The sequence below is a fragment of the Euprymna scolopes genome, chromosome 2 (assembly GCF_053919585.1).
Source record: "Euprymna scolopes isolate OS-2025 chromosome 2, ASM5391958v1, whole genome shotgun sequence".
NCBI classification, from domain to species: Eukaryota; Metazoa; Mollusca; class Cephalopoda; order Sepiida; family Sepiolidae; genus Euprymna; species Euprymna scolopes.
In genome coordinates this window covers 25,526,878-25,550,182 of record NC_136483.1, presented here as the reverse complement: position 1 = coordinate 25,550,182, position 23,305 = coordinate 25,526,878, and the positions used below count along the sequence as shown (strand labels likewise).

The 23,305-nt window shown below is 36.2% G+C and overlaps 1 protein-coding gene and 1 pseudogene across 1 annotated transcript in view; one reads left to right on the top strand and one right to left on the bottom strand.

Moving 5' to 3' along the window:
* Positions 1–23,305, bottom strand: part of LOC145303398 (cysteine-rich secretory protein LCCL domain-containing 2-like) — a 97,985-nt gene that overhangs the window by 14,719 nt on the left and 59,961 nt on the right. The window lies entirely within an intron of this gene.
* Positions 20,391–20,517, top strand: LOC145242601 (U2 spliceosomal RNA; annotated as a pseudogene).

Here is a 23,305-nt window from a genome sequence, read left to right as displayed (position 1 = left end):
AACACAAAAACGCATATTTTGTTTGTTGATGTGCCTACACAAATTGTAACGTTGTCATTACATTTTAACACGGAATCGACATTGTGTATGAAAGTCTCACAAAGAAAGAAAAAAAAACGACACCAGTTTTTATTTCAGTTGAAGTAAAAAGCATTTATTACCGGTCAATTTAATACCAACCCGCCAGACACGTATTTCCTAAGCCAGAGACAATATGGCCGGATTAAGGCTTTTCCACGCTGAGTCTATTAGTAGTTCTTTACTTTGCAGCTATGGTCAGATGTTATATATGTAATCTGTTCCACTGTATGAAGTCGCCAAAAAAACTGCTGGAAAACTGCTTCTGTAGTGCCAGTTTTCAAGAATTCTGACGAAAGAACTGACCCAGAAAATTATCGCCCTATTAACCTCCTCCCACTTGTCGCCAAAATATTTGAGACGACAATTAACCGAGCTCTAGTCAATCACCTTACAGATGCTAAACTTCTGATCGACCAACAATATGGATTTAGGCAAGCCCGTTCCACAACAGACATCCGAACTGTAATTTCAGAAGGTATATACCATTCACTTGACAAAGCGGCGAGGGTAGAGCGGTAGCTCTAGATATATCTAAGGCTTTTGACAGGGTATGGCATGAGGGTCTTCTCAAGAAAATCAAATCATACGGCATCACTGGAAGAATACACGACATAATTAGATCCTTCTTAGATAAGAGAAAAATCCAGGTTGTCCTTGACGGTTGTACATCTAAACAATATGATATAAATGCGGGAGTGCCTCAGGGGTTTATTCTTGGACCTCTGTTATTCCTAATATTCATAAATTCCCTCCCTGACAAAATTGTCTGTGAGATGGGTATTTATGCTGACGACACCACGCTCTATAACAGACACGACAAGAAAACAAATGAACACATATCTAAAGAAATGGCAGAAACACTAGAGGGAGACCTCCGATCCGTAGTGGAATGGGGACAAAAATGGATGGTCACCTTCAATGCTGCCAAGACTAAACTTGTTTCCTTCAATAATTACAAGAAACCTTCCTTGCCGCCAATAGCAAAGCCCAATGACTCTTTATCTGAAAATACATCTTTTAAACTCCTTGGCCTAACGTTCATAGGAAACATGAGTTGGAACAATTACATTGAGAACATTGCCAGGACCGCTGCGAAGAAGGTTGGTTCTCTCTACCCTGCTAGAATGATATTAACGCCTGAAAGTATCTTATACCTCTATAAGGCCACCATTCGCCCATGTATGGAGTATTGTTGTTATATTTGGGCTGTCAGCTAAACTTCAGCCTCTGTCACATGGACGAAATGTTGCAACCCTTTGCCTGTTCTACAAATACTTTAACGGCGAATGCTCTGACGAAGTGCAAGCACTTGTACCCCCTCGACTCTGTCAATTTTCAGTCTACAGACTCGAAATTTGATATACAGGTACTGATATGTGGGGAAATCCTTGTAATCCGTTTTCGGACAGAAATTTGGCTGTTAGGGGGTCAAAGTTCAACGATTTGACATTTGAGAACTCTACCAAACTCCTCCGACAATTCTGGATCCAAACATTTGAAATTTTAGATATAGGTTCCTTGGACATGGATCTAACTTAATAATTTGAGTTCAGCCCAAAACAATAAATGTTAAGGGGTAATAATAGGGGTCAAAGTTTTAAAAAATTGACCGCTTTTTAAAGATTTTTGCTCAACATACACCTCCAAACACCCGGGCAACGCCGGGCTGAAATGCTAGAATATATATATGGCAGTACAGTTCGGAAAGTAGGGCCCCAGAAGGGATTTCCAAAGTCTAGCAGTTCTGGGAAAGAAACTATTGAAGTAAAGGGCTTTCTTACACCTATGGATCTCTACTGTTTAGGGGTGGGATTTAGCTGATTTTTGAGAGAGTATAAGTGTTTGTAGTTCGTCAGAGCATTCACCATTAAAACAGGTGCAGAGATGCGACATCTCATCGATGGGACAGGGGTTGAAGCTTAGATGAGAGTTCAGGACCTATCAGGTTGTCGACGCTCTTCTGAGCCCTGTCCAGAGGTGAGACCAAATGAGACAACGGTATTCCATATATGGGCGGATGGTGTCCTTATAGAGATACATGATACTTTCAGGCGTAATTAATTTTCTAGCATCGTAGAGCGAGCCCACCTTCATCGCAGCAGTCTTGACAATGTTCTCAATATATCCGTTCCAAATCATGTTTCTTGTGAACGTTAGGCCCAGGAGTTTGAAAGAAGTACTTTCAGGTAATGCTGGCCATTGCTATTGGTGGTAGAAAAGGTTTCTTGTAATTATTGGAGGCGACAAGTTTAGTCTTAGCAGCATTCAATGTGACCATCCATTTATGTCCCTATTCCACTGCAAATTGGAGGTTTTCCTCTAGTGTTTCTGCCATTTCCTTAGATATGCTTTTTCCTGTCTGTTATAGAGCATGGTTCCATCAGTAAATATACCCATCTCAGAGAAAAATTTATCAGGGAGGTAATTTATGAATATTAGGAATAATAAATGTCCTATTGTTTAGATGTATCCTATTGTTTAGATGTACGAACGTCAAGGACAACTTGTATTATTCTCTTACTTAAGAAGGATTTAATTACCTTATGTATTCTTCCAGTGATACCATATGATCTGATTTTTCTTGAGAAGACATTCATGCCATAACCTGTCAAAAGTCTTAGATATATCTAGAGCTACCGCTCTAACCTCCCCTGCTTTGTCCAGTGAATGGTATATACATTCAGAGATTACAGTTAGGATATCTGTTGTTAACCGGCTTACCTAAATCCATATTTATGGTCGGTCAGAAGTTTAGTAACTCTAAGGTGAGGGAATAAAGCTTAATTAATTATAGACTCAAATATTTTGGTGAAAAGTTGGATGAGGCTAATAGTGCGATCATTTAATGGCCGGTTCTTTTGCCAGAATTCTTTAAAACTGGTACCAAAAAATCAGTTTTCCAGCAGTCAGGAAAGCAAGATTTGTTAAGGCATTTGTTGTAAAGTTTGGAGAGAACTGGAGCACACTCAGCGGAGCTTTTTTTTTTTTTAAGTATCACAAACCGGATGAGATCAGGTCCATATGCTTTCGGTTTAGGTTTTTATGATACCATGCACCTGAGAAGGGGTGATTTTCAGATCATCTAGTGTGGTGTCTGTCCGCAAAGGAAATTCAGAGAGGGAGTGGTTTGCTGGGTCCAATGTGAGGTTTGAGGCAAACCGACTGGCAAGCATGTTAGCATTCTCGGTTGCAAACAACCTCATGATTGTTTGATCGTGAGGGAATTGTTGACTGTCCATTATTTACTACACTGTTGTAGATTTCCCCAAAATCACGATTTCCTAATTTCTGTGCTTCGATACGCTTTCTGGTGGATTCAGTATATTTTCTCTTAGCTGTCACTATTTCTCTCTTACAATTACCTCTAGCTTCTATATACTTCTGGTTGAACTGGACTTATGTCGATTAAATCTGCGGTACGCATGCTGCCTTTGAGAAATGGTAGCTGCACAAGTAGAAGTAAACCATTGGGGAGAGTGGGGCTTGCTATAGAATTTCCGTGTGGGAACATGTGCTTCAATTGCCGTTTTGAACCATTCAGCGATCTTATTTCCACACTGTTCAGCGGGAAGAGAAAAGATATTTCCCCATGGGGCATATCTAATGAGATCCCTGATGACTTCCCAGTCAGCCTTTTTGTAATACCTTGTTGTTTTGAGCAGTGGCACTTCCGTTTTGCGTCGAAAATTTAGGGCTATTTCTACCATTTCCACAGCGAGATCAGCATTCTCGAGTGGGCTGTGGCATTATGTTACACAATCATCATGGACTGTGATCAGAAATAAGGTACGTTTATCTTGCTGGTCTCAGAAACGTGTCGGAAACATAATCGTCTGTGACAGGAATATACAGTTTTTTCCAAGGTGTTAATGTGAAAGCTAAGCGTATAATCTATGACAAGCGTTGTGCATATGTGCGAAAATTTTAAAATAAAATAATGTAAATGCTAGTGGCAAAAATTAACAAAAACTGGGTGTTCACTATATTAGAATGTTATAATACCAAATAAAAGCATGTAGCCCTGACAATTGCTTGAATAATTTACGAATAAGCGAAAAATAAAATAAAAACACTAGTAGGGCCAGTATTGTTCAGGTCCACCAATTCTTTTTTTTTTTTTTTTTTGCAATCTGAAAGTTATGTGTATGTTAAAGGTTTTAAAAGAGTAAACGTGTTCAATAGCTTACTGCGAGAAATGTGGGCTTTCTCTACCGTGTTAGAAAGTTACTTACGCCTGGAAGTATTTTGTACTTCTATACGGCCGCTATTCACCTGTGTAACGAGTATTGTTGTCACATTTGAGCTAGTGCATTTGCTACCAGTTTCTCGCTCCTGGACAGGGTTCAAAAGAGAGTTGTTAACTTGATAAGTCCTGAACTGTCATCTAAGATTAAGCCTCTGTACCATCGATAAAACGTTACATCCCTCTGTCTGTTCTACAAGTATTTTAATGGTGGATAGTCTGACAAACTACAAACCCTTGTATCCACTCGACGTAAATACCACTGACAAGGCCGGCAAGCAGCAACATCCCACCACTACACAGTAGAGATCCCTAGATGTAAGAAGGCCTTCTACTCTAAAAGTTTCTTCCCCAGAACTGCGAGACTTTGGAACTCCATTCCGGGTTCCTGCCTTGCCAACTCTACTGACATGCAGAAGTTCAAATGTAATGTGAACAGACATCTTGCTGCTCAACTCCCTACATAATGTATTTGCAACTTCTGGTCCCTAAAGTAGCCGCTTATATCTAAGTGGCACTATTCAATTGAATTAAATTGAATTTTGAAAATGTGCAGCGAGTACACGTTTGTTTGAATCGACGTATGCACACGGTTTTTTTCGTTAAGCATTTGTTTATGAAAAAGTTACAATAGTTTCATGTTGGAAGGACTTTCCGAGAGTGACAATAATATCTATATTAACCAATCTTTAAATTCATAATAATAGCATTAAGTTTACAGACCAACGAAATCGGAGAGGTGGAGAGAGAAAGAAAGGGAATTGGTTTTATAAAGTACGAATTATGAAAATCGTTCTTTCACACAGAAAATGAAACTGCTGTAAATTGTTGCGTGTGACAAAGTTTGGGGATTCTTATTTTTTGTCTTCGTAAGCGTTGATGTCCCAGAACAGGCTTGGAAGAAATGCACAAATCAGCATTTAGTGGAAACAAATATATAGAACAGAAAAGTATTTAAAACAAATGAAGTGTGTGTGTATACGTCTCTCTGACTATTACGCGTGCAAGCCTCGAGCTTAACATGTTTGCTAACGTCGAAAGTATATGCCTCTCGATTTTTATAGTAAGTGGAAGAGTTCGTCATTATCCATGAGGTTTATACATCACAGCATTGATATTGCACGAAAGAAAAAAATAGAAGCATGCACATTTCTGCATAATTAACTCCTAAGTAGATTATCTCCATATATAATATTTTGATTGCAGAACTTTCCCTCTGGACCAAAGTACTGTAGGTTTACAACAACAGATGCTACATACAAATTTATTATATCTAGACTATTAACTACTATTATGTAACTTTAGAACGCAATTTTAGACACATTTAGTTATAATAAAACCTACTTTTCATCCTCGGATCAAAACCATCACAATTGCAACCATCTTTAGAAGAAATAGTTCCTATTTTCTCTCTAAATATCAAGTCCTCCAACCACCGCCAGTCATCATCGGGAGTATTCTGCACTTTTGACAGATATGGTGTTTCACCCTTCGTAACTTGATCATAAACACATAGGCATACCATTAGCTTTCCCTTTTCCGACTCTTTAATAATAACGTTTCCCAGCCATACTCCGCGCAATCTTATTGGTTGAAACCGGACATACTTATATTCCGGAATTAATATACTGCCTACAGAAACGAACAGTACCAAAATTCTCTAAAATGGCGTCGATCTCTACAGAAGACAGTTATGTTAGCAGATAAAAAACAATTGCATACATATTGACCGCTCGTACATGGACACTAAAATAATGTTACCCTTAATAACTGGAACAAATGTGTGTAAGTAAAAAAAATAGGTAATTACGCATAAAACCAGACCGTTACTCTCAAGATGCCGCCGGGTCTGTCAATTGAGGTATGGAAGCACAAAATAGATACAATACTTCCGCTACTCTTAAAAACTGCTTACTTATATATTTGGGCAAAATATTAAGATATTTTTTCGAACATATTTAGGTTTTGTTTTTATTTTTTTCAAATAGTTACGTTTTTTGTTAGTGTATATCATTTAAATATACTTTTTCCTACATATACTTTATTTAAAACTGCGCAATCTATTACGATCGCTGCCGATTAAAAATATATGTTTCGGCTATATCATCTACTGGATTTGTACTTATTATGCTGTTTTAATTTAATGTTTACGTAACTTATGTGAAATATTCACATTTGAAAACTGTTATATTTTCTATTGCACATTCACCTTTTTGAAACTGCTAAAAGTGTAAAATAATCTGACAAAGTCATTGTTTTCTTTACATGTTTTTTTAATAGATGTTAAAAATATCTAAACAAATTCAAAAAGTATATATATATATATATATAAATATATAATTGCATAATAATTTTTCTTTTATACCTACAGACACTAGTGCTTCGTGCTTACCCAATCATCAGTTTAGGAATGACAATTTCTGCAACTTGGAAACTTCAAACAGGTACGAAGCCTCCTTTGACTCCATTTGGTAAGGCGTTATCTCCGGGCCACCAAACATATGCTATGGGAATGAAGAGAATTAAAAACTAATAAACGCACAGTTCGGATGCAGACATGAGATAATTCAGAGCGTCCGAACAACGAAAGTCGTGAACCTTGCATGAACTTTTAGTTCATATTTCCAAGACAGTGCTATTCCTTAAGTATTATTAAAGGGACTTGATTATTGTAATTTACTAATAATTTTCCTATAAAAACACCAGTCTACCCACTACTACTTACGCAATAGCATTGGTCAAAGGCAGCATGCATACCGCAGATTTATCCAGTATAAATTGACAAAAAGTTTATAGAAGTGATAGTAAAAATGAAATAGCGACAGCTTACATAGAATATACTGAAATAACCAGAAGAAGCATTAAAGCGCAGAAATTAGGAACTCGTGATTTCTGGAATATCTACAACAGTGTAGTAAATAATGGGCAATCAAAAATCACCCATTGTCCAAAATTCTTGAAGTTGTTTGCACGATAATCGAGAAGGCTAACCTGCTTACCCGTCAGTTTACCTGCAAATCTACTTTAGACCCAGCAAACCACTCTCTCCAAGATTTTCCTTAGCAAACAGAAACTACCTTAGATGATCTGAAAATAACTCCTTCTCAAGTACACGATATTATAAAAAAATCTAGACACCTAAAAACATGTAGACCTGATCTCATTCCGGCTGTACTATTAAAAATGTTCGGCTGAAATTTCTCTAGTTCTCCCCAGGCCTTTCAACAAATGCCTAAACGAATTTTGTTTTCCTGATTACTGGAAAACTGCTTCTGCAGTTTATAAGAATTCTGGCGAAAGAACTGATCCATTAACTTATTACCTAATTAGCCTCGTCCCGCTTTTCGCTAAAATATTTGAGTCTTTAATTAATCAATCTCTAGTCTACCACTTTACAGCTGCTAAACTTCTGTCTGACGAACAGTATGGATTTAGGCACGTCTGTTCTATTGCAAATATCCTAACTGTAATCTCTGAACGTATATACCATGCACTGGATAAGGCAAGGGAGGCTAAAGCATACGCCTTAGGTATATCTAAGGCCTTTAACAGGGTATGGCACGCTCGTCTTATAAAATTCAGATCATATGATATTATTGGACAGATACTTAATATAATTAATTCTTTCTTAAATAAAAGAGGAATCCAGTCTGTCCTCGATTATCGTACGTCAAAACCATATAATATAAATGATGGTGTGTCTCAGGGGACGATTCTTATACCTTTAGTATTTCTGATATTCATAAATGACCTCTCTGGTAAAGTTGTCTCTGAGATGGGTATATGTGATGATGACACTACACTCTATAATAGACACGATAGGAAAATGAATGAACACATATCACAGACAATGGCAATACCCCTTGAGGAAGACCTCCAGTCTGTAGTGGAATGGAGACAAAATGGAGGGTAACATTCAGTGTTGCCAAGACTAAGTTCTTTTTCTCTAATAATTACAAGACAGCTTCTCTATTAGCCATGGCTAATGATGCATTATCTGGAAGTACTTAGTTTAAACTCCTCGACTTAACGTCCACAGGGAGCATACATTGGAACAGATACATTGAGTGCATTACTAAAGCTGCTGTGAAGCTACCGTGCTAGAAAATTTCTTGAACTTGCAAGTATCCTGTACCGCTAAAAGGCAACCATTCGCTTATGTATGGAGTACTATTGCCACATTTAAGCTGGTAGCATGTTTCTAGTCTTACGCTCTTAGTCAGGGTTTAAAAGAGAGTCGCCTACTAAATAGATCTTGCACCTTCAACTAGGCTTCAACCACTGTCCTATTCACGAAATGTTGCATCCCTTTGACTGTTCATACAAGTATTTTAATGGTAGGTGCTCTAAAGCCCACGTACGCCCTCGACGTAAATACCCGGACAAACACGACATGCAGCAAAATCCTACCCCTACACAGTAGAGTTCCCCAAATGCCAGAAAGCCTTCTACTCTCCTCTCGGACTGATAGACTTTTTAATTCCTTTCCGGATCCCTTCTTCTCAGACTGTACTGACATGCAGAAGTTAAGTGTAGTGTAAACAGACATCTCGCTGCTAACTCCCTATATAGTTATTCCTGCAAATTATGTACCAGATAGTACTCCTTTACACCAAACTTACGTTGTACCTTTGGGAGGGGGGGTGAAAATGCAATAACAATGTTAGTGGTGGGCGATTAATCGGAAGCAGGAATCATTTTTTTATTTTGTTATCTTCCTTTGCTTTTAGTAATCATAAAATAATAATGAAGAATTGATTTTAAACTAATAGTAGAATAAAAATCAATAGACCCTCTTCAACAAGTCTATTTTTATGGTTGAGAAAATATCTACCCATTCAACAAGTGTTTTTACGGTCGAGAAAATACAACAACTCTATAGTTAATTATTTAGAGATTTATAAAACATCGGAATCAGAATCGGTAATTGTATTGAAATTGGGAAAATATTGGAATCGCCTCATCATTTATATATATATATATATATATATATATATATATATATATATATATATATATATGTGTGTGTGTGTGTGTGTGTGTGTGTTTTACTTAAAACAAATATACGTTAATAATGTATATATTCCATACGGCTGTTTTATTAAGATCAATAAAAATGATTTACACTTTCAGATCATACCCGTACCCGTCGGAGACCGAGTTCAAAAAGAGCCTTCAAAAGTGGACCCTGATATATGATAGCATGAAAGGTTATGAAAAAGGGGTGAGCTTGTAAAGAAATAACTTCCAATTTTAATGTATCAAAACGAAAGCATCATATGATGAAAAGAAAAGTAAAATTTTGCAGAAATATGTACTTTTATATCAACTTTGTTGTCTTTCGTAGCTAGGAGTGCTCAACAAAATACATGTTTTTAGAAAAGCAGAAAAAAACGGAGATTACATCATTCACAACCATTGACCCATTTCAATTTCTTAATTGCAAAGAGAATGTAAAACATGTAAAACAATATAATAATAGCGAACATGTGTCCATCTAAGAACTATTGTTTTTAGAATTGAAAATGAACTCGATCTTCTTATTTCATGACGAAGGAGTCTCAAAAAAGAAACATTCCTGGTGACGTGAGTGCACAGAGTAAACTCTTATAATTGTAGTGTCAGATTTTACACCTCAATAACTTCAACATTAACTCCTCTTATAATTGTAGTGTCAGATTTTACACCTCAATAACCTCAACATTAACTCCTCTTATAATTGTAGTGTCAGATTTTACACCTCAATAACCTCAACATTAACTCCTCTTATAATTGTAGTGTCAGATTTTACACCTCAATAACCTCAACATTAACTCCTCTTATAATTGTAGTGTCAGATTTTACACCTCAATAACCTCAACATTAACTCCTCTTATAATTGTAGTGTCAGATTTTACACCTCAATAACCTCAACATTAACTCCTCTTATAATTGTAGTGTCAGATTTTACATCTCAATAACCTCAACATTAACTCCTCTTATAATTGTAGTGTCAGATTTTACACCTCAATACCCTCAACATTAACTCCTCTTATAATTGTAGTGTCAGATTATACACCTCAATACCCCCAACATTAACTCCTCTTATAATTGTAGTGTGAGATTTTACACCTCAATAACCTCAACCTTAACTCCTCTTATACTTGTAGTGTGAGATTTTACACCTCAATACCCTCAACATTAACTCCTCTTATAATTGTAGTTTCAGATTTTACACCTCAATAACCTCAACATTAACTCCTCTTATACTTGTAGTGTGAGATTTCATACCTCAATAACCTCAACATTAACTCCTCTTATAATTGTAGTGTCAGATTTTACACCTCAATAACCGTCAATATTAATTCCTCTTATAATTATAGTGTGAGATTTTACACCTCAATAACCTCAACATAAACTCCTTGTTTTCTCCCCTGCATGTGTTTTTTTTTTGTTTTTTTTTTTACACAGTGATCACCACTTATCGAGGCCCGGGAGCCACTCAGGGATAAGGGTTATTGCAAGTACATTACGTTGGTGTGGAGATTTGATGAAGTGTTTACTTAAGGGCGCGGTTCATTAGGTATTTGTTAACATTGGACTTGAAGACATCCAAGTTGTAGTCCGGTGGGAAGCAGGCAGATGGAACAGAGTTCCACAGGCGTGCAGTTCTAAGAAAAAAGCTTTGTTCATAGAATCCACGTTTTGATTTAGGCACAGATAAAGAGTGGGGGAAATTTTTCACAGTGGATTCAGCTAGACGGGTGTTTTTCGTGAAAGATTAGCGAGGGGGGACCAAAGATTGGAGTTCAGACGAGCACCTGCCATGGAAATAACGATAAAACAAGGATAGGCTCGCAACGTCTCTTCTGTGGGAGAGAGAGGTTGCAGGGTAGAGAAAAGTGCATCCCCCACTAAGCCACGAAGTCTATTTCGTACTCTGTCAAGACAGGATAGGCTATTTTAGCAGCTCCTGCCCAGATATGGCAACAGTATTCCATCCTTGGATGTACTTGGCTTTTATATAGATAGAGAATTGCATCAGTAGTGAGATATCTTCTGGAGCGGTAGAAGGATCCCACCATCTTCCCAGCGACCTTGGCAACAGACTTGATGTACGTATTCCATTTCAGATCAGGAGTAAAGGTCAAACCCAGAAGCTTGTCAAAACACGGGGCCTCACCCAGACGAGAGCCATCCATCCCAATTGATGCCAGATGGGGATCAGAGCGTTGATGATGTAAGGATAGAAGTTTGGTTTTGGATGTATTAAAGGTAACCAGCCACGTCTTCCCCACTGAACCACATGCTCGAGATCAGAGGAGAGAGAATCAGAGAGAACTTTGTCATTTACAGCCTTTGATGTGTTGCCATAGATTGTCGTGTCATCAGCATAGATGTCAACGAATGATTTAAGTATGTGTTTAGGGAGGTCATTGATGTAGATCAGGAAGAGAGTTGAGCCCAGGATTGACGCCTGAGGGACTCCCGCATTTTTATTGCAGGCCTCCGATTTTTGTCCATCGACCACTATTCTTATCAGCCTATCGGAGAGAAATGATTTAATGATTGAGAAAACATTTCCAGTTATACCGTAGCTGGAAATCTTGTGAAGTAGACCCTTATGCCATACCTTGTCGAAGGCCTTTGATATGTCAAGAGCAATTGCCCTAGTAAGGAAGCTTTTGTCAAGAGATTCACTAATCCTGTGAGATATAACCGTCAGCACATCTGCGTTAGATCTTGCAGAGCGGAAACCATATTGTGTGTCACTAAGAAGGTTATTCCTGCTGAGGTGGTTGACTATTTCTCTATTTAATATGGATTCCAGCAACTTACTCATAACACACAGGAGACTTATTGGTCTGTATTGAGAGGGAGATGACTTATCACCTGAATTCTTAAATACAGGGAAAACTGATGAGGTCTTCCAGGGAGTCGGAAGCACTTCTCCTTAAAGCCGCGCTTAAATAGTTTTGTAAGTATGGGAGCGAGTTCTGGTTGAATTTTTTTTAACACTATAATTGGGATGCCATCAGGGCCAGTTGCTTTACTGGAATCAAGGTTCTTGATTAGCTTGGCGACCTCATGCACGGATATTTGTATGTTATCTAGCTTGTTCTGTGTTATAGGAGGAAATATGGGGAGTTGATGGCCTTCGTCGCATAGGGTAGAATTAGCTGCAAAATTCTTGGCAAATAGTTTGGCCTTGTCTGACGCTGACGAGATGACCTTTGGTCCATTGATAATGGTTGGGATAGAACGCACACTTCTGTTCAGGATCTTATTTGTTATTTGCCAAAACTGGTGGGAACCAAGCCGCTGATAAGCTACCTTGGATTTAACAGACTGGGCATATAGCTCTCTTGCATTTTTATTACTCTTTTACAGTGGTTGCTGGCAGTCCTGAAAGCAGCTTTTGTCGCAGTGTATCTATTACGTTGGTAGCTATGGAAAAAGTGATTTCTGTGCGCGATAGCAGCAGCACATTCTGGGGAGAACCATGGCTGGCTGTTAGGTTTTTGTTGGAATTTTTTAGATGGTATGAATTGATCTATGCCTACAATTAACCATTCGGTCAGATCTGATACTATAGAGGACACTTCCTTTTTAAACATGGAGTGCAGAGGTAAATCAGATATGAATGTACAGAAGCTATCCCAGTCAGCCATAGAGTATCGGTATACAGTACGGTGGAGGGGTACGTCTGGGGACATTACATTTCGTTTTTATCTTAACTGATACAACGGAGTGGTCGAAGGATCCTAGAGGAGAATGAACGGAACATGAACATAGCTCAGCGGAAGTTGAGAGAAAAAGGTCTAGGAGGCTTGCATATTGACCGGGTGTATCAGGCACACGGTTGGGTTCGCGAATAATCTGAGGTATTTCATAAGCAATGGCAAAATCATAACAAAACCTCCCCTCATCGTCTGTCTTATTTGAATGGGTCAGCCATTCCACGTTATGGACGTTGAAGTCACCACAGATGTGGATGTTAGCCGAGGGATGTGCAGACAGTATGTGGTCTATTTTCTCAGATATGCTCTTAAAGATAGTAACTCCGCTGTTGTGGGTCCGATAGAGGGCAAATATAAATGTAGTGGTGTTATCAAGTGCAACCCTGAAGCACATATAGGGTAAATTAGGATCTTCTCTAGAGATATCCCTGCCATATGGGAAGCCATCTTTAATGTAGGCACACATTCCATGCCCATGGCGATCTTGGGTGTCAGATTTAGCTGTTACGTTAGAGAACTCCATGTGTAATACAATGGAACTTTTTTTGCAGAATTATCTTGTTCACAAATAAAAAAAATGCAGTAAGGTTGTATCTTTTGTGTTTAGGGCAACTCGGTCAGCATTTTTGTTTTTGAAATAAATCTTCTGACACTTTTAAAGATGAACTCTAAGCTGTTGGATTGGAGGATGTCTTTCATGAATAGAAAATCCCAAAATACCAAGTAACTTAATCACTCACATTTTTTAAGGAAAACATGACCGCATCCGATCCCTTATCTATATATCTGCAAATTTATTTGATAGATTTCACAGAAGTGCAGAATTCAACGTTTATGTGAGCATTGCATGTCTTTGAAAGTAAGGGAGAGTTAGGTACAATCCACCTACTGTCGACTTCATACCTGCCAACCATAGTTTTAAAGCCACCATCTCCAGGCGATCTTCTCCTATAAGACAGATAACCATCCTCACTAAACTGAGTTCCAATTGGATAGCTTTTAGGATATCTTTTTGTGTATTGGTTATCAACCATGCAAGGTGAACTTTTATAGATATTACCACAAAACTAGTGCACCATGTTACTCTTTACTATTTCAAATAAGGTTGGATCAGTTTGTCAGTTCAGGCAACTCAGCTGATATAATGGAATCAATTTGATTGCAGTTTAATTTTCTGGTAAGCCACAATAATATATGTGCACGAGGCAAATCTCTTTTTTTTGCCATTCAGTTGCGTACACGTAGTATCGTAGTAGGCCAAAGATTTCTGATTTATTTATTAGATTCAATATTTCGATTATCTTCAGGTGAAACACTCTGGCCAATAGATTTTCTATTAATGTATGTTTGTCCAGGGAGAAGTTCATCTTGAATTTCCCTCTACTTTGGATTTGAAATGGATGTAATAAACACGTCTGTTTTTCTGACATAAGTCATTGCATCTTGGGTCCTTTTATGCAGATATAGTAACCTACCTGTTAAGCTAGAAGTTAATATGCATATCTGACCTATAGAGTTATTTAAATAATCTTTGAGATGTAGGAACCTACTCTTAGCTTGCTTTAATGAGTTTTGATATATATAAAGTCTTTCGGCTTCAACCTTTGCAAATCTATTAACTGCAATCTTATGGAAGATTTTTTGTACTTCTTTGAAGACGATTGAAGGAATTATCTCTGATCATAAAATCCATCCGCATAAAAATCCATCGGCATAAAAATCCATACATTAACCATGCTTTGTAATATTTCCAAAGTGATTTTGGGTCAAGTGAGTTGTGATAAGAGGACTATAACCAAATGTTGTTTTCCATTCAAAAAATATTTTTAATTAAAAATTAAATTCTAATTCGATCAATTAAATTATGAAAATATATGCGAAAAGTAAAGAAAATCCATTTCTTTGCGTTTTAAATTTTTAAGAAATCATTAAAAATATTTGTAAATAAAATATGTTTTATTCGTTAATAAATAATTTCAAGTGTAGTATTTATCATAGAAAAAAATTTTTCGAATGAATAATTAAACATTCAGTATCTGCTCTTTCTTGTCAGTCAGAGGAGAACAAATACTTTTCGACTGAAGTATTCTTGCCACTCACAATCTTTATTTATACTTCATAAACTTGTGTTTTACTTTGTCATACTCTATATACCTAATTATTTTATTCTTTCATTCATTTAATAATAATAAATGAATCGCCATCTAAAATATAATTTCTTTTCCTAAAATTAAAAAAAATTTGTTCGTAATAGTATCCAAATCAATTTACGTGACTGAAATAAAATTTGATGAATATTTAAATAATTTATAATAAAAAATGAAAGAGTTAAACTAAATGCCTTTAAGCAATTTTGATATTTAAAAAGAAATCACTTACTTAAAGGGGACAAGAACACACAGACAGAAAATAATATTGAATAGTAAATGAAAAAAAATTAAAAGGAATTATAGAATGTTGGGGGAAGCTTTATTGAATTCTAAATAAATAAGGAGAAGCTTGTTATATATAGTATGAAATATAAGATTATATATGGTCTTTAACATAGTATTGAGATTAAGGCATATATGTATTATAGTATTGTTGATGCGTGGTAATTTATTTTAATGGTTTGTGGGGTGTCTCTTTTCTATGGAGTGGGTAATGTTTATTGGTGCCACCTAAACGGCAAATGGTGGCTATAAAATCGCTTATAATTTGGGGGGGGGGGGCGTGCAAGGTTGTAAAACTGAAAGGTAATATGCGGCAATATATTTATAAGTTTCTACTGTTATGATATAGGGTATGATCATAAGGGGGCGGTCGGAGATTAGGGTGGCAATGACTATGAGTGCATTTAACTGAATGCAAAAGGTTAAGTATACATATTGATGTCAAAGTGGGGGGAGTGAGGAAATCATTACTACTTATGAGAGTGGTATAAAATATACCAAATAATAGTAGGATAATTATAATAGTATGAAAGATAATAGTAATGAAAATTATAATAATAGTAGTAATAATAAAGATGAAAATAAAAGAGAAGTAAAATTGAAGATAAAAATAAAGATAAAATAAAGATTTTAATTTTGTCTTTATTTTTATCTTTATTTTTATCTTCAATTTTAAACACCCTCGACACACCCGACAGGCAGAGAGATCCCTAGATGTAAAAGATCTTTCTACTCCAGTAGTTTCTTCCCCAGAAGCGCTAGACTTTGGAATTCCCTTCCAGGTCCCTGCTTCCCCAACTGTACTGACGTGCAGAAGTTCAAGTATAACGTGAACCGACATCTTGCTGCCCACATCCCTACATAGTACCCCAGTAGTTGTTGCTCCTAATATTAGACCCTTACACCAAAGTGGCAATGTGCCTTGTTTGGGGTGAAAATGTAATAAAAAAGTGGTTACCTATCTGGTACTGACCCAGTGCGTTGTTGCTTAACTACGTTGATCTGATAAGAAGCAATGTGTCAACGTGATTATGCGCATATATATATATATATATATATATATATATATATATATATATATATATATATATATATATATAAAGCTGAATGTGTGTGTGTGTGTGTCTGGTCACGAATAGGCTCCTATATGGTTCACTATTTTAAAGAACTGATTACATATAATGATAGATGTATCAAGACACAGGAATGGGTATGTTTGATCTGGCAGAACGGTGTTTCATTAAAATTTGTGGGGTCTTCGTTCGCGCCTGGTCCACAAAGTATGGAAATAAAAAAAATTAAAATATATAGATGTACATAATAATACTTTGATAAGTATGTTTTAACTTAAATAGGGATGGTATAATAAAATTGTGGGGTCTGCGTTCGCGCTTGGCTTCCATAGAATGGAAATAGGCACAAACTTTAATAAAGACTTTTCATATCTATCTGCGTAAGTATACTTTGATAATTATGTTTCAGTTTGAAGAAATATGGTATAATAAAATTATGAGGTGTTCGTTCGCACCTGACCTCCATAGAATGGAAATATGTCACAAAGTTTAACAAGGTTTTTTAATATACAATAGCGTCCAAAAGTTAAGGAACAATCGATCATTTTTTTTTAATGGCTTCTAACTTTATCAATGAAAAAGAAAAAAAAAATTTTTTGGTGAATTTTCCAATGTTTAATAATGGTAGTAAAAGAAAAAAAGGTTTTTTAATTTTTGATTTTAATACATATTAGTTTTTTTTACATATAAATAAATTTAATTAAATTTTTAATACATATTAGTTTTTTTTACATATAAATAAATTTAATTAAATTACAGGCGTCCAAAAGTTAAGGAATGAGGGAAATTCATTATGAAAAAGACAACGCACCGTGCCATAAAGCAAAAATAGTTTTAGAAGAGCTAAATAGATCCAATATTTGCGTTATGGATTGGTCAGCTCAGGGCCCAGACCTGAATCCAATTGAAAATGTTTGGAAAATTATTGGTGATAAGATCACAGAAAAAAACCCAAAAAATCTTAATGATTCATGGGAATGTATAAAAACATCCTGGAATAATATTTCACCTATAACATGTGAACGATTGGTTCTGTCTTGCAGCAAAAGATGCCATAGTGTGATTGAAAACAAGGGGCTTTTCACTAAATACTGAAAGGATTCTTTATTTTTTCATAATGAATTTCCCTCGTTCCTTAACTTTTGGACGCCTGTAATTTAATTAAATTTATTTATATGTAAAAAAAACTAATATGTATTAAAATCAACAATTAAAAAAACTTTTTTTCTTTAACTACCATTCTTAAACATGGGAAAATTCACCAAATTTTTTTTTTCTTTTTCATAGATAAAGTTAGAAACCATTAAAAAAATAATGATCGATCATTTCTTAACTTTTAGACGCTACTGTGGATCCACAGAATATTGTGATAAGTGTTTCAGTGTGAACAGGTATGGTATAACAAATTATGGGGTTTATCTATTTTATTTTTACTTTCATCATACTTTGCTTTGGTTTTGATACCCACAAATTCAATCCAAATTTACAACCATTCCTTTTCATAACCTATCATACTTTCATAAATCAGAGTCCATTTTCTGTCGGCTGTTTTTAAACCCAGTCAACGACGGGTACTTTTGCTAGTATATATATATATATATATATATATATATAAATATATATATAAAGTAGTAGCGTTCGAGTGTGTGTCTGTGTGTCTGTGTGTGCAACTACCAAGGACCAAAGAAATATAAAGGCCATGTGTGTCTACACTTTGCCTTGTGATGAAATATTAATGCCCATGTTAGGATACTTCTGCCAACGGAGACATTATATTCTATATGTACTTTCAATATATAGGATTCTTTAAACCACTTTGACATTATTGAGTTACGGTCATTAGCATATCACATTAAATGAAATCTATTTAAATAATTACCTCGATGATATTACTTATTCGACATAATAGATTTGCTTCAAATGTACTAATTAAAACATTTTCCATTATTTAGTTTATTTAACGCTAAGGTTATATTTGATTTAACTTATTATATCTGAAATCTGAAACCGTTTGATTTTGAAACCAAAAACCAGAAAACCAAAAGGGGAAATAACTGTGATAGTTTAATTGAAACATTACGTTATTAAATATTTCCTGTTTTTGTTTTCATTTCAAAATATTATTCTATGCTGAATTATTATTAGTCGCATGCAAGCGACTGTATAAGTCACTCCGTCGGTCGGTCTCGCTGTAACACTTTTGTGCTTGGCCTTTTTAGTTAAGATCAAAGGTCTGTTGTTAATAGATGCTGTTCAAGCTTTTCTTGGACTTTTGGCCAAAATCAAAGTGTAGTAGCTGTTCCGGCAGATACTGCAAGCAAAAACCATATGTGGGAGCAATCCCACATATAAGACCTTGGTCAATGTAGGGGCAACCCTTCATACCAATTGTCACTATCCAGCTCCTCTACTCCCTGGGGAGTTGGTCCCCATTTCCCCTTCACTCCTCACTTTAAAAATCGGCTTTGTGCCTAATTTGCTCGGTGGGAGAGCAAATAAATACCCTTTTCTTGGACTTTTGGCCAAGATCAAAGTGTAGTATCTGCCCAGCAGATACTGCAAGCAAAGACCATATGTGGGGGCAGCCCCACATATAAGATCTTGGTTAATGTAGGGCAACCCTTCATACCAATTGTCACTATCTAGCTCGCCTACTCCCCGAGGAGTTGACCCCCCTTTCTCCTTCACTCCTCACATAAAAATCGGCCTTGTGCCTAATTTGTTCGGTGGGAGAGGAAATACCTTGTCACTATTTAGCTCCCCTACTCCCCGGGGAGTTGGTCCCCATTTCCCCTTCACTCCTCACATTAAAAATCGGCCTTGTGCCTAATTTGCTCGGTGGAGGCGCAAATAAATACCAACACCACATATAAGACTTTGGTCAATGAAGGGGCAACCCCTCATACCAATAGTCACTATCCAGCTCCCCTTTTCCCCGAGTAGTTGGTCCCTATTTCCCCTTCACTCCTTACATTAAAAATCGGCCTTGTGCTTAATTTGCTCGGTGGGGGTGGGGGCAAATAAATACCCTTTTCTTGGCCTTTTGGTCAAGATCAAAGTGTAGTATCTGCCCAGCAGATACTGCAAGTAAAGACCATATGTGGGGGCAGCCCTACATATAAAACCTTGGTCAATGTAGGGTCAACCCTTCATACCAATTGTCACTATTTAGCTTCCCTACTCCCTGGGGAGTTGGTCCTCATTTCCCCTTCACTCCTCAAATTAAAAATCAGCCTTGTGCCTAATTTGCTAGGTGGGGGAGCAAATAAATACCAACCCCAAATATAAGACCTTGGTCAATGTAGGGGCAACCGTTCATACCAATTGTCACTATCCAGCTCCCCTACTCCACGGGTTTCCATTTCCTCTTCACTCCTCACATTAAAAATCGGCCTTGTGCTTAATTTGCTCGGTAGGGGAGCAAATAAATACCATTTTCTTAGCCTTCGGGCCAAGATCAAAGTGTAGTATCTTTCTGGCAGATTATGCAAAGCAAAAACCATGTGTGATCAACCCCACATATATGACCTTGGTCAATGTAGGAGCAACCCTACATACAAAATGTCACTATCCAGCTCCCCTACTCCCCGGGAGGCTGGTGCCCATTTCCCCTTCACTCCTCACATTAAAAATCGGTCTTGTGCCTAATTTACTGGGTGGTGGAGCAAATACATACCAACCCCACATATAAGACCTTGGACAATGTAAGGGAACCCCTTCATACCAATTGTCACTATCCAGCTCTCCTACTCCCCGGGGAGCTGGTCCCCATTTCTCCTTCACTCTCCACAATAAAAAAACGGCCTTCTGCCTAATTTTCTCAGTGGGGAATCAAATAAATACCCTTTTCTTTGCCTTTTGGCCAAGATCAAAGTGTAGTATCTGTTCTTACTACATGCTGTACTTATTGTGATATAAAGTGGGGGATCACTTTTCTGTATTAATTTAATGTAAAATTATCACCCACTTTACAACTAGTCAGTCTCAAAGCCATTCAAGTCATTCTCCAGATCATTCAAGTTGTTTTTGAAGGATTCCAGTTATTTTTTAAGCATTCAAGTTATTCTTAAGGTCATTCAATTCATCCTTAAGTTCATTAAAGTCATTCTAAGTCATTTACTTTTTATTTATTTAAGTCATTTCAGCCCATTTTTCGGTCATTTTAGTTTATCTTTAAGAATTTCATGTCAATCCTACATTCACGCATTCATTCATTACACGAGAGCACGCGATTAATGGCTCTTGGTCTTGTTTTTATTTTTAATCCGGAGGAAATTTTTTTCGCTTATTCTTAATTTTTAAGTAACGTTTTTTTATTTGTTAGAGAAAAATAAAACTAATGTCCTCATTTATTTGCATCCTCACGAGGGCAGAGTTAGTCAGGGACACATGTGTTTGGAACAGGATGGTGTGCTGTGTGATAGACGACCCCGTCCCCATGTGTGGGTAATGGTGGATGTATTTAATGGTAGAGGAATTGAAAAGCAAAAGGTCGAATAATGACGAAGAAAACATACCGTTATATATCAGCGAAAGAAATTCAATTTATTTACATAAATATACATGAAGAAGTGATACAAAGGACGAGAGCTCGTTAGAATAAGAGTTCGTTACTTGCGCTTGGTAGCTGCGAAAGGCTCATTGGCTAGTCAGGAGCGCGGTGGTGGCTCATTGCCACCGGACCGGTGTTTGTTACATCTTGACTGCTTGAAGGTCTAGCATGAAAGAGAAAGAAATATGGGGAACAGGAAGTGACGTAACTAGGTCGCTCTTCTGAGTTAAAGGGCGACAATCGAGTTAGCCTAGAAGTTCACACTCCCACACATGTAAACAAAATCCATGATCCCTTGCTCTTTTTTTGTTAATAAAATTTAAGCGATGTTGCCCAGGATTTATTATAATTATTATACCATAGCAAGTCTGTTTAATTGCCTGCCAAACAGATGTTCTTTATAATTCATTTAATATCTTAAGTTAAAAATGGTCAATTTTTACGACGTGACCCAGCGTCGTTTAACCCTTAGAGAAAAATGGTTAATGTAAAGTTTCTTTCCAACTCCTCAAAAAACTTGAAAATGACGACTTTTAATGGTTTTCGATGATGTTGAAAACGAATATCACATTGACATTTGGGACAGATAAGTAGTTTTCATAATATGAAAAATTACTTTTTCAAAAAGTGGGGGATCACTTTCCTATATACATTTTACGTAAAATGGGCACCCACTTTCTAACCACCAAATAATTTCTTCATATCATAAAACAAATTTGACTGTGATATTCGTTTTCAGCTCTACCGAAAACCGGTGCTGTTTTTTACTAAGAGATTCGTTTATTTTTTCATAATTTAGGACGTAAATAATGCGGTCAGTAAGCTTACACGAGCGGTCGGTTTACAAAAATATATTTTTGTTTTTCATTTTTTTTTTTAGGTGGATATTCAATTATAGAATTTGTATAGTTTTTAGTAGGTGCTTCCGTAGTTTACTTAACCGCCTTCTAATGTAAACACAATTTTTGTGAAATGGTAAACTGCAGAGGCACCTGTTAACAACTATACAAGTTGTATGATGAAAAAAGAACGAAAAAAGTATGCTTTTGTAAACTTACTAACAGCATAATTAGCGTCCTAAATTATGAGATGAAAAAATGAATGCATCTCTTAGTAAAAAAAAAGTGACAAATTTCGGGGGTGCTGAAAACGAATATCACAGTTAAATTTGTTTTATGATATGAAGAAATTACTGGGTGACCAGAAAGTGGGTGCTCATTTTACATTAAATTTATATAAGAGAGTGATACCCCACTTTTTGAAAAAGTAATTTCTTCATATCATGAAAACTACTTATCTGCCCAAAATTTAAACGTAATATTCGTTTTCAGCACTACCGAAAACCATTAAAAGTCGTCATTTTAAAGTTTTTGAGGGAGTTGGAAAGAAACTTGACATTGACCAAAAAATTAAGACCTGGTTTTTTGTGGCCGAATACACTTAATCAGTCTTTATAAATAATATAAAAGAAGAAATTTTGAAAAAAAAAAAAAGTTAACATTTTAGCGTAGGGGATAAATTTTCTATATAAATTTAACGTAAAATGAGCACCCACTCTTTGGCCACAAAGCGTTCAACTAGACATGTCATCTCTAGCATTTTTTTTTTTCAAGTTTGGCGATCGAGGCGGGGGACAAAACATGACAAATACAAAATTTTTTTAGTTTTTCTGTGGTAGTTTTCTGTAGTATTTAATAATGCATCACCTAGCGGTTAGAAATTCCTTCATTTTTGTCTCTAAAAAAGATACCGACTTTTTAAACGATCGTAAAATTTCCTACGTATATAATGGCTTTTGAAATTTAACGATCGTTTAAAAATATAATGAAACGGAATATAATGGCTTTACGGCTTTTAAGTGAAACAAACAAACAAACAAAAAAAATACACAACAGAAACATGAAAGCGTTTTTTTTTTAAATAAGCAGTTTATTACAAATTTTCTTTCTCTAACATCAAATTTAATCCAGCGTATCGAGTATTTTATGTCTCATCTTTTAACACACATTGCATGATTTTTTACAATGTTTTTTAATAAATTTACAAAGATTGAGAAAAAGTCCGGACAGTTTATTGCAGACTGATGTAGAGAGAATGTTCACACAAGAGGCTACAAAAAGAAAAGAAATAAAAGTAAATACTTGAAATATTTTAGAAAAAAATCGTTGGATATAAATGTTAAAACTTCATCTTAAAGAAATTAA